Source organism: Bombina bombina, chromosome 3, assembly GCF_027579735.1.
Source record: "Bombina bombina isolate aBomBom1 chromosome 3, aBomBom1.pri, whole genome shotgun sequence".
In the NCBI taxonomy this organism is placed as follows: domain Eukaryota; kingdom Metazoa; phylum Chordata; class Amphibia; order Anura; family Bombinatoridae; genus Bombina; species Bombina bombina.
Genome location: NC_069501.1, coordinates 709,406,927 through 709,419,237, shown reverse-complemented (window position 1 = coordinate 709,419,237; position 12,311 = coordinate 709,406,927). Strand labels below are relative to the sequence as shown.

General features: G+C 37.9%; 1 protein-coding gene across 1 annotated transcript in view; it reads left to right on the top strand.

Moving 5' to 3' along the window:
- Window positions 1-12,311, top strand: part of KSR1 (kinase suppressor of ras 1) — a 574,092-nt gene that overhangs the window by 196,472 nt on the left and 365,309 nt on the right. The window lies entirely within an intron of this gene.

Sequence of the window (12,311 nt, the reverse complement as noted above, 5' to 3'; positions counted from 1 at the left end):
TTCTGGTCTGTGGGGAGAGAACATGATTAGTACCATTGACATTTATCATTACATTTTGTATATCTCTCCCCTCCCTTTCAGGTGATACTGCAGTATTTATAACTGTGCCTGTGGCCCACTGCTGACCACTGGCTGTACCCCTAAAGTATTCTTCGGTTGCTGAGCCGTAAAAGGTTAACTCATATTAGCGAATTGTTCACTCAACCGATATAACTGGGTAAAAATCATATCTACCTGATTGTACAAGTTACCTCTACCCCTGGGCCTATCCCTTGATGCCCCATAATAATGACTCCTGGACCATTGGGTTCCCTCAGAATCAGGGCCGCTATTTCTATCCTGGCGTGGTTGCCCCTGGGGTTCAGCTTGTTCAGTATTAGTATTTTGGGGAGCATTATATACTTGGGGTGTCTGGTTACCAATTATTTGGTGAGTATTCTCTTTGTGAGTAATTATTCACCTGATTATGTCCCCCCTTTTAGATATAGTCTCTCTGCGCCTCAGCCCGTGTTGGGGAAGGGGTAGAGTTAAACCTCTGTGGAAATGGCCTGTTTCCTTTGGCCACCTCCGCATAGGTTTTCTTTTTAGACTCCAAATTGAGGGGGATAGGTGACACCCTAGTTTCTGCCACAATTTGGGTTTTGATTCCCTTTTCACCCCCTGTTTACCGGACTGCTGAATAGAGTATAATTTTGTACTCTCTTTGATCAGCCACTCCAAGGAACAGTTCTCATCAAAATCTCTAGCTAAATTAATTTTGATGGGTGTGGGCAGTGCTTCAAAATATAAATTTACAAATTTTGAGCATTCAAATATGGGATTATCTTCAGCCATACTGTACGCATTTTTCAATGCAGAATGGAACTCTATGGGACTTTGATTCACACTACATTTTAAACCATATACAGCTATTTTCACAGCAGTTTTAGTGCGATGTTGCCCGAACTCCTTTCTGCACTGTCGTTTTATTTCACTCCAGGAATGAATATTCATATCCTTGAGTGAAGCAAAGAATTTGTGATGTTTACCTTCAAATACCCAGGGCAGAATTTTAATTTTTAATTTCTCACTTGTAACATTCATTATAGCTAATGCATTTTCAAAGGCCTCTAAGTGATCAATTAAAGAGTTTGTTCCCTTGTTGGAGAATACAGGTACTGCACCCTTTAGGAAAGTAACTATTTTATGGGAGTCATATACCTTATTAGACTTATTTTGGGATTCTCTAGGAGCTTTATTTTTGGGGTTTGAGTGTTCCCTATTTTCACCATGGGGAGACCCCCTACATATATTATTATTATGTGGGCTATTTGGGTATCTAGCTCCACCCTCTGACTCTCTATTAAAGTTTCCCTCCCCTTCATCAGCTGAGTTGCAGCAGCTCCCTAAATTTACATCATGAGGTGACTGCCTATTTGGGAAATCTATTTCTGACCCAACAGGGGTCATTTGTCTACACTCTTCCATATATTTCTGCACTTCGTCCCTGATGCGTTCTCTAAGGGAGTTAGCATTATCTGAATTATTCTCACTGTTAATATAGGTGTTTTCATTATGGCGATATGACCTTTTTAAATCACTTAGTTCTCTCTCTGGCTTTGCGCAAGCTGTTTATTTAACTCTTGTACCTGTGCTAGTAAGTCTATGTTATGCTTATCTAAGGTGGTTAGGTTTTTGGCAAACTCATCCATTTTATTTTTGGCTATTTTTAAATCCTCTTCGCATCTGCGTGAGGAGCGAATACTACTTTCTAGCTCCTGTATTTGCAATTCTTTGTCAGACACAAAGCCACATTTAATCAATAACGCATATCACAAGGGGCCAAGATTTTAGTATTAGTTTGTCTCGCTTTTTGAGAGTCTTGCATTGATTAATCATTAATAATTATTGGAATAATTCATTGTTTTCATTCCACATATTATTAACGGCAATATTTTTAGCCCTAATTTCAAGCATATCCATAAAATCATTTAATTCACCCGCAATATTAAGCCTTTCTTTAATATGGTCTATTATGTCCCTCTTAAGGACCTGACCTCGAAGTAAGGGGTATTTTCATGGGACCATTTTCAACGCTATGTACAAATTCACTTCTGGCTACAGACATTATTATATTGGTTTAGTATTTAGTTAAATTAAAACGCTAATACAATTTTTACCTATAAAAAGAGAAGAAAAAAAATTATATTTAAAAAAAAAAATTATAATATTAATTTTGAAATATGAAAAATTTATATTTTTATGAATTTTGAAATATGAAAAATTTATATTTTTATCAATTTTTCAAAAATTAATCTTTAATAATATTTCAAAATATAAATATCAATCTTGAAATATGAACATCAATATTTCAATCTTCAAAAAACCCCCAACTATTTTCAAAATATTAATTTCGAAATATGAAATTTTTCTTTCTCTTTTATAATAATTTCTATTTACTATATATATATATATATATATATATATATATATATATATATATATATATATATATATATATATATATTATATCAATATGATAAATATTAATAATATCTCATGCAAGTGCCTTCATATAATATGTCAGTATATTTATAAGAATCTTAGCAGTACTCTCCAAATAATATGTGAGTGTATGGCAGGGTTATAACTAATATATTTAACAATCTTTCTTTAAACTAAACCCACAATCAAATATGCATATACTTAAGACAATAAAATTAATATAAATTCTTGAATTCTTTATTATTAGTTAATATCTATGAACAAATTGAAATATATTTGTAGGAACCAGAGTATGAGTCAATTCTATATACTATTAAAACTATTAAAATATGCTATACTTCTTACAAAGCTCATAAAGTTTACCTCTAGAACTGGCCTTATTCACAATAGCCTTTCATTCAGAATTTCATTTAAAATATTACAATGAGACTTAAGATAGCAGTTACTAACATTCAAGTAATATCATCAGTTATTTAATCACACTTTATTCTAACACAATTCTAATTTAAAACATCAGAAATTGTATATATTATTTGTGCCAATAGCCAAACTCTGAGTTATAACTCTATATTTGCACAGATAAAACAATTTAGCATCAAGGATTTTTTAAACAATACATAGACTATGAATATGAGCTAAAATACAGACTGCTCTCTTTAAATCTATTAAATACAAATTGACTATGTTCTTACCAATAACCTTTGTTTCAAATATTAAAAATTTGAACAATTATACTTCACCAATTTGAACCAATGGTAGTTGTCTTTAGATAATCTCATTTGAAGGAAAGTTATCGCATAGACAAAGATAAGTTTTCAGTTTCTTGCTGAAGTGAAAGTGTTCCCAAGTATGGCCTCAAATATCAATCACCAGTCTCAGCAAGTTACAAAAAAAACCAGTGTCTTTGTCTGCATTTACTACTCCTTATAGCTTAATCATTGATGATCTTTTTTGTTCATGCACACGTGCTTGTCCCTTCCCATTGGCTCACCTTGTGAATGTATGTTGTCAAGGAAATGCATCCTTGCAACAGCCAATCGCCTCCTGGCTGCAATACCTGTATCGCAACACCAGACCTTGTCCATCGGCGGCAGCGTGACAAACAATTCAGCAATATTTAACCATTTCTAAACATTTTACAATATATTTCTTTAAAATGTGTACTAAATGCCATAATTTCTTTACATTAATTACTTACAATCCGAATTCCAGGCAGGATAGCACCATGTGAATTTTCTGATTATTTTAATATGAAACATCATGTGTCTTTAACATTATATTATATTAAAGTAATTATACTGCTAATTTTTAGCTTAAGATCCATTAAAAATTTTACCAGTATCCTGGCATTTATATACAAATACAGCCTATTTCATATTCAGTACTGCAACATGAATATACTATATTTCATATTTCTAATAAATCCTGGATGTATGAATCTTGTCTATGTAGATCTGAAATAAAAATAAGTGTTATTAATCATTTCTTTTTAGGTCGACAAATATCTATTTATATTCTTAAAAACACAGAGGCTAAGACATTTTATACTTTCAATATATATATATATATATATATATATATATATATATATATATATATATATATATATATATACATATATATATATACATTCATTTCTATGCAGGCAATCTTGTATTTAGTTTTCATTGCCCTACTTACACGGCATGGGGTCAATTTTCATTTGAATGTACATGGCTAAAGTTCTCACAAAACATGTCACTTTAAACCAGACTACCAGGCAACGCTGCAGGAATTAGGAGGTTTAATCACACATTTTCAGGCAGTAACATATGGTCTCTTGAAATGGCTGTTAAAGTTAAATAAACCAAATGTTTTATTGTCCTCACTTGGGTGTTTAGAATAACTTTGCATACTAAATGGGGAGGAGAACTGAACATGAGTGAAGTCAATTTTTCTGAATGAATTATATATATATATATATATATATATATATATATATATATATATATATATATATATGTATGTGTGTATATATATATATATATATTAATCTTTACATATACATTGACAGAATAGTAGCTTGTGACTGGAGTCAGGATTTCTTTCCCCTTTCAGTCAATAGAATTCCCCTCTGAAAGTATCGCTCCTCTGTACCGTCTCTACACGTGATTTTACTTGTTGCAATACAGTAATGTAGCACAGATGTGCAACTAACTGCAACAGGGATGTATTGGGATGACACCGGAACGAATCGCTCTCAAGGCTCTATTAAAAAGTTTTATTTTGTGACTTAGCCCTTTAAAATTGTTGTCAAAGTTGAGACACAGATTATAATAAAAGTTGAAATAAAAAATCAATTAAAAACAAATCAACTTAAAGAAAGTCAAGCAGATTGACACTTAATATGCAATTGCTCACAACAGCTTATCTGCAGTGTTCAGCATGTCTGAAGGCGGGGGGGGGGTGGGGTGGCGGAGGCGGCTGCGCCTGAAGCGTTTCACGACTCTATTGGTTGCTTCTTCAGATATATCTGATTTTCTGATACACAAAGCACAAATTAATTGCATAATTTAACATTTATCATTTATTTTTATGGATAATTTTAACCAGGTGATCAGTTGAAATCTGCCGGGTGGTGCACCCGCTAAGAAGGTCCTGGGGAGAACACTGTATGTGTTTGTATGTATATGTGTGTATTCTCTCGAAAGCTTGTATTTGACTATTTAATGTTAGTTCAATATAAAAAGGTATTACTGCATACTAAAATACTCTTGTTATTTTGAGATTGAATATATATATTTATTTCGAGTCTATCAAATCATTGGTTGGAATTTGGGTAATATTCTTGTCTCTTTAGCATGTTGCTGATATTTGGTTTGTAAATATATATTTTCTTGTCTTGTGCTTCAGCTTGTGAGAATTCATTATCACTGCTCTTTGCTGATTGACACCTCTTCCTCCCCCATACGAGCTTTGCTTACCACTGTGTCTTCATGCACTACACTGGCTGCTGAGCTTTCCATGCAATCTGTTATGCAGAGGGAGATTTTTCTGTGTTTTCTATATATTCTTTAACCCATAAGCAGTATTATTTTCTAATTTTTATTTGTTTTTTATTTATTTAAAGAAAAAGAAAATGCACATGTATGTGTAAATGTTTTAGAATGGTGGATACTGACGTACATTTGCTTCTTGTATTAATATTTCACAGGTACATTTGTATATTATTGTTATACTTTATTATATAGCAGAATTTATTTTTTTAAAGATAAAGCAGAGCAGTTTGAATCAGACATGATGAAAGCATAAATAGTGGATTAAAAGCTTCTGCGCTTCTGAGAACTTACATAGCGTGCTTCAGCTCTTACTAGTTATGTGTTTTGCAACATTTTGAAGCACTGTACCTTGCAGTTCTTATTCCACATTGAGAACTGTTAGGTGACATTATTCTGTTCGAGTTCACAGCAGTTTTTGGTGCTACAGATGTGCCGTATAGCTGAAACATATTTTATGTCCTATCATCTTGTTTATTATAATAACAGTCTGTTCTTTTTTAACAAAGAGTTTGTTGCTAAAAAGTGTGATTTGCAAATGTGCAACAGCTCTCCTTCAGATACCTGCAGTGTAGCCTAAGTCCCAAAATGGTGGGACCTTTAATTAGAGGGAGGAACATGAAGTGTATTGTTTAATGTTGCTTTAAAGCCGTTACGGGATAAATGTCAGATTCAGAGTAAAAGAAGAAATGAGGAGCATTGGAGTGAAAAAATAAAAACCTTTTATTAATCCATAGTTAAAAAAGTGATATGTATCTTCATATAATAGTACAATACATAGTAATCCCCAGAGCGTTCAGAAACAGCTAACGCGTTTCGGCTGGGGCCGTAGTCATAGCTGCTTATATATTTCAGATTACCTCTTGTTTAAGGCACAGATGCTCATGAGTCTTGTTAGAATCATCTAGTTAAGCAAATATAACATTTAAAAAAAATAAAAAAATAAGCATGTTTTAAAATCCAGTCCATAATCTAAGCGATATTTTAGATAGACTTTAATTGATCACTTCCTTTTTAATCTTGCTATGCCATTCTAATACCCCACGGTCCAGCCGCCCACTTCAAAACTTTTCTTCTTTCTTAGACTTACGACATTTTTTTTTTTATATAGCTAGAGCAGCGATTGGAGAACAGTTCAACCCATTAATTGCCCAGTTTTGAAGTAGTTTAAAAAGTAAGTTATAGCGCATCTGGACTAGAAAGTGATCAATTAAAGTCCCTGTAAAATATTGCTTAAATTCTGGACAGGAGAGTCAACAGCTGCATTCATTACTTGTGGTAATACAGAACTTGGCCACCAGGAGGAGGCAAAGACACCCCAGCCAAAGGCTCAAATACCTCCCCCACCTCCCTCATCCCCCAGTCATTCTTTGCCTTTCGTCACAGGAGATTGACAGAGAAGTGTCAGAAGTTTTCTCAGAGTAGTTCCATATGTGGGGTACCTGCCCTTCGGGTTCGAACTGGAGTTTTAAGTAGTCTGGTCAGCCTCTTAGTGAGAGCATTGATGAAAGTTAGAGTCTGGAGATGCTGGGAGAGTCTTTCTGCGAATCCATCCAGACTCAGATTAACAGCTCCTATAAGCAATCAGTGTTGATGAGCTTCACTGCTTGCTTTCTTCACTCAAGCCCATCTCAGAGGCGCTGATACTATCTGTCAAACTTGAAGAACCGTGTTGCTGTTCCACAGATTGGATTCCGATAAGATTGTTTCATTTTATACACACATGTTAACGATAGAAGACAGGGTCCCAGTGGGATTCCTTTATTTTTATGGAATCAAGGGTTAATATCTCCTGAGGGGGATTGTTTAAAGTGGGGTCTTTGTAATCATGTTTGTTATGTGATTTTAACTGCGTATGTGTAAGGAGACATTGTAAGCTCTTTGGCTGATACTGGACTTACAGTTTACAGAGCTGCACAGTTTTATTAAGCTGGCGTGCTTTTTCTATCAGGGGCGGTCCTGCATGAGGCACCATGTGACTTGGCGTAGTCATGTCTAAGTTTCCATTTCTGTTTCCTGATAGAGTGGCTGCGGAGAAGAGTTCATTTCTCTACCTGTCTGAGTCATAGGAGGTGGTGAGTGCTCCAGCCATTCGGGGTGTAGGTGCCAGTTTGCTTTTTTTTCTAAAACTTTTAATTGAAATTATGGAGGTGTCTGATATTCTAGAGCAGGGGTGTCCAAACTTTGCTCTCCAGAGGTTTTGGAACTACATTTCCGATGATGCTCAGCCAGCATTTTATCTAGCTGAGCATCATGGGAAATGTAGTTCCAAAACCTCTGGAGAGCAAAGTTTGGACACCCCTGTTCTAGAGGATTCCTCTGATACAGATTTTGATACCTGCGTATGTCGTGAGGAGGACCGGGTAGACCAGCCTGCTCAATTATGTTCTGTATGCCGCAATAGGGTGTTCTCTTCTAACAATGTTGAGATGTTAGAGACCACTGAACCGTCTACCTCTGAGGATTCCTCGTCCTGTGAGGTGCGTACCCTAGATTCTTATCCTACACACGCAGTTCCCCCTAAGTGCCATTACTCCTTCGTCTGAGGGAGACTTTTTTCCACCGGAGGTTACTGCTTTTTTTGCATGGCCATCTCTATGACTTTAGCGAGTTTGTCTCTTCCGCCTACGAAGTGAAGGGTTAATCCCTGCTCTCCTACACATGGGCCGTCGTGTAAAATGCCGATTGTGCCAGATCTGTCATCTGGAGGTGTGGTTCCATCTGAGGCTTCAGAGGTAGAACCTCCGGGGTTGGAATCGCTTGAATTGATTCCTCCGACTGAGGAGGATTTGGCTTTTAGACTTGTCACGCCTATGTTTACTCCTGAGAGAGATCTTGGCGATGTTAGAGGTTCCCAGTCCTGATCCGTCAGGTTCCCATTCCTGATCCGTCAGTCCTCTATATCAGATAACGATCTTGATTAGATGAGTGGAGAGGGTTGGATCCTCTCCTTTATCGTCTCTATGTGTATAGTTATAGAATCCCAGTCCCAAGCTCCACGGGGGGTTTGTATTGTACACAGGCAGGACCTGTTCGTTGCACACCCTTTTGAATCCTTTTTGGTGCGTTTAACCATTTTCTTTTCTAATCCGTCTTAAATAGTTTTTGTTTATGAGCTCAGGGTTCTTGTGGAAACTCTTTTTTTAGTTTCGTCTCATGGATTGTTCTGGTTATATCGACTTTGATGGTCGAGATGGATGTCTTCCGATGGAAGCTTCTAAATCTCGGGGTGATGTTCCCTCGATTTTATAGATATGAAAGTTTAAGCCTCAGAACTTGTTTTTATATTTTGTTTATTTTCAGTTTCTAGCACTGCTGGAACTTAAGTTTTTTGTTCGTCATGACAGACGTGTCGTACCCTTGATGTTGGGCAGGACTTCTTTTGGGTAATAGTTCAGTCTGTTATTTATTTCTAATATACAAAAGGAGCCTTTTCTAATTATTCTGGTCCGGACAAAGTGGGCCCTTCTATACCAAAGGACAGGCAGGACCTGTCTTCGGTTCTTCTGGATGGGCACTTGATGCTGGATAATATGGGTCCGGGGGTCCTAGAGGCTGGTGTTGTGCTTTTCATTCCGTTTTTTCCGGACCAGGAGACTTTTGGAGTCTTGTGCCGGTACTCTTTTTGCAGTGTCAACACTGTAGGTGAACGGCCCAATAAGGGGAGGGGTTTTCACGTCCTTCTGGGTCTGATGATCTTTAAGCAGAGTTTTCTTGATCTCTCTATTCTGAGAGAATACGCTGTTTTCTCTACCTGGATTTAGGAAGAAGGTTATCTTTCCTGTCCAAAACGGTCCAGTGTAGTCTGGTAGCTTCCTCTATGGAACTAGAAGATGGATGATTAGAATCCGGTGGCTGTCGCTGGATGTTCATTTAAAATCATGCTGGTTTAAGCAGGTCCGGTTCTTAGGGACCGTTTTTCTTTGGGATCTGGGGTTTAATGTAATGGTAGCCTATTTCTAGGTGTTACAGTGGCTCCCGAGTCTTGGCGTTTGTTTTTTCCAGCATCCTCTATTAGAGCTTTTGAGATTTGCTTCCTACCGTTTCCATCCTCATAGGTGGACCTAGACAGGAGTTCTGGGGTTGTCACCAGGTTGGATCCTTTGGATGCAGTTTGGTCTTCAGACAGGAAGGCTCTTTGCTTTAGAGCTTACAAAGTTAAATTCACTTCATTGGGTTCTGTCCTCCAATTCACCTTCAGGTCCTAGTTGGCACTGTGTAAATTTAGCCCAGGCCAAGTCTTTGACATGGCTTGGGTTCTTGCCTCTGCCTAGAGTCTTTGTGGTTTACAGGTTGGGGACTTGTTCTCCAGTGTTCGGTCCAGCTCTTCCGGTGTTGGGGACTTTTTTCCTAGTTCCCCGGGGCAGTTTTGTTTTGGTCTCTTCCCTGTCAGCAGGGAGAGAGTGTTTTCTGGGGTCTGTGAATTAGGATTTTCCTTCCAGTCATCCTTGTTTTTTTTTTCATTCTAGCATTTGGCTCTGAGGTCTGGTCTTCTGTATACATGCCAGTTGGGACCTCTTGGTGAGTGGATAATTTCTGATAGTGAGTTCCTCCTGCGTAGACGATCATCTGTTTGATCTATCAATCCAGAAGTTTTCAAATGTATGTCTGAGACTGCAGATCGAGTTCTCAGTTGAGGTCCGAAGGACTAAGGGGCCGAGGGGATTATTTCCGGGCCTAGCAAGCTGTCGGCTTGGAGTTTAAATTCTGCTGTGGCAGTTTTTTTCATTTTGAGGAGGTCTATTTTAACCTTCCCCTTTTCGACCATGTCACTCTTTTTCGAGGATGGCTCGATCCTATCTGGAATAGGCGTCTGTGAGATAGTTGCTCTATTTTTGTCTGTGGGTTTGTAATCACGGGTTAGAGGCTTGCTGTCTTGAGAGTTCCCTTGTTGTAGGGATCTACCGGGTCAGAGTCTCTTTGCGTCTGGGATCTTTTCTTCTGAGGCGAATTGTGCGGGATCGCTGCAACCTAGTTGAGAGTTTTTTTTTCTGAAGGGTTCAGGCCTTTCCTTCAGCTTGTTCCTGGTTACTCATTACTTATTTTAGGCGTGGAGGTCTCCCTCTCCTTTTGTCGGGAGAGCTAGCTTTTCCGGTCTCTCTTCAGGATCCTGGAGTTCTCTTCTTCCCCTCTAGAATGAGGTGGTGAAGGGCTTGTCTAGCTAGTTCTTGTTTGAAGGGGTAAACTGCCAGGGCAGACTGTCAGTTGACTTAGCTGTCTGGCATGTGGAGTTTTTAGATGGTTACCATCTGTGGTTCCTTTCTCTGGTATGCTCTTTCGCAAGCAGTTTTTGCTATCCGTTTGTGCTCCAGTTCCAGAGATTGATTGATTGATCTTCCAGGTATCAGTTGTGTGTGGTAGGGCACTGCCTGCGGCGGGGCAGGCAAATCCATTCCTTGCTCCAGTTGGGGTTTGTTCTCCCTTTAGGAGTTAAATCGGGTTTCCTTTGTACCTGTTCTGGAGGTGGTCTTTGAATCTTATTCAAGGACCTATTTCGTCTGTAGATTGTTTTTCTAGGTGTCATAAGTTCCTGTGTTGCAATTTGCAACACGTTCTTCTTGTTTGTGGTCTTTCCTTTAATAGGGCTATCCGAGTTTTTCTCCCTAAGATGGCCATATCATTGTCCAAATGGGAAGAGGTTCTTCCTTTATTGGGGAATCTTCCTTGAGGTTCTGTCAAACTTCATCAGAGTAGTCAGTTTTTACTTTGTTGTTCACATCTGGTGGGTGCAAAATTTTGGAAGCCGATTATCTTCCTCCTTGTTACTGGAGGAGTGTTTTTTCGCTGGCTCTAGGAGACAGCGGGACACAAGCCTCCTCAGAGGTCTATGGCTCGGTTCAAGTGCAGTGACATTTTTTGGGTCTCTGACATGAGATCCTATGGTTCTGGTTGTTAGGTGGAAGTCTTAGGGAGTTTGGTTTTCTTGCAGGTTATGGTGCCCTCAGGTTGGGCCTTCTCTTATTTGTACCCTCCCGTTAGCATTCAGTGTCCTCTGTAGCTTGGGTATAATTTTCCACAAGTAATGAATGCAGCTGTGGACTCTCCCTGTATTTAGAAGGAAAACATAAATTATGACTTACCAGATAATTTCCTTTCCCTCGATACAAGGAGAGTCCACAGCTCCCGCCCATGCTCTCTAGTGGGCAGCCCTAAATTTAAATTATTTTTCTTCTGGCACATTTTTTCACCCTGGTATTTCTCCTACTGTTCGTTGTTTCCTCGGCAGAATGACTGGGGGATGAGGGAGATGGGGTGTCTTTGCCTCCTCCTGGTGGCCAGGTTCTGTATTCCCACAAGTAATGAATGCAGCTGTGGACTCTCCCTGTATCGAAGGAAAGGAAATTATCTGGGAAGTCATAATTTATGTTTTTAAAACATGTAAAGTTTACCATCACTTTAATGCCATTTCCTTTACTTTTTCATGCTCTCAGGTTATTTTCATATACTGCTAGCTGCCTCTAAATGCAGTGAAACATGACTTGGTTTTATGAAGGATGGAATTTACTTATTTTATTTATAAACTTATCCTGTTCTCTTTTTGGAAGAATTATATAACAAATTAGTATTTATTCTGAGCTATTATAAACCAACACAATTTACCTTTTAACCTTGTTAGTGGATAACAGAGCTTCCTAGTTTGCTGCTAATCTTATATCTGAAGCCATACCCTTATACTTATTAAAGTGCCTAATTGTAAATGGCCATTACCTAACTGAATAATAGCTAGAGGATGTTTGGTAGTTCTGAAAGAAATGTTATATATAGTTATTTTAGAATAAAAAGAATTGTTTA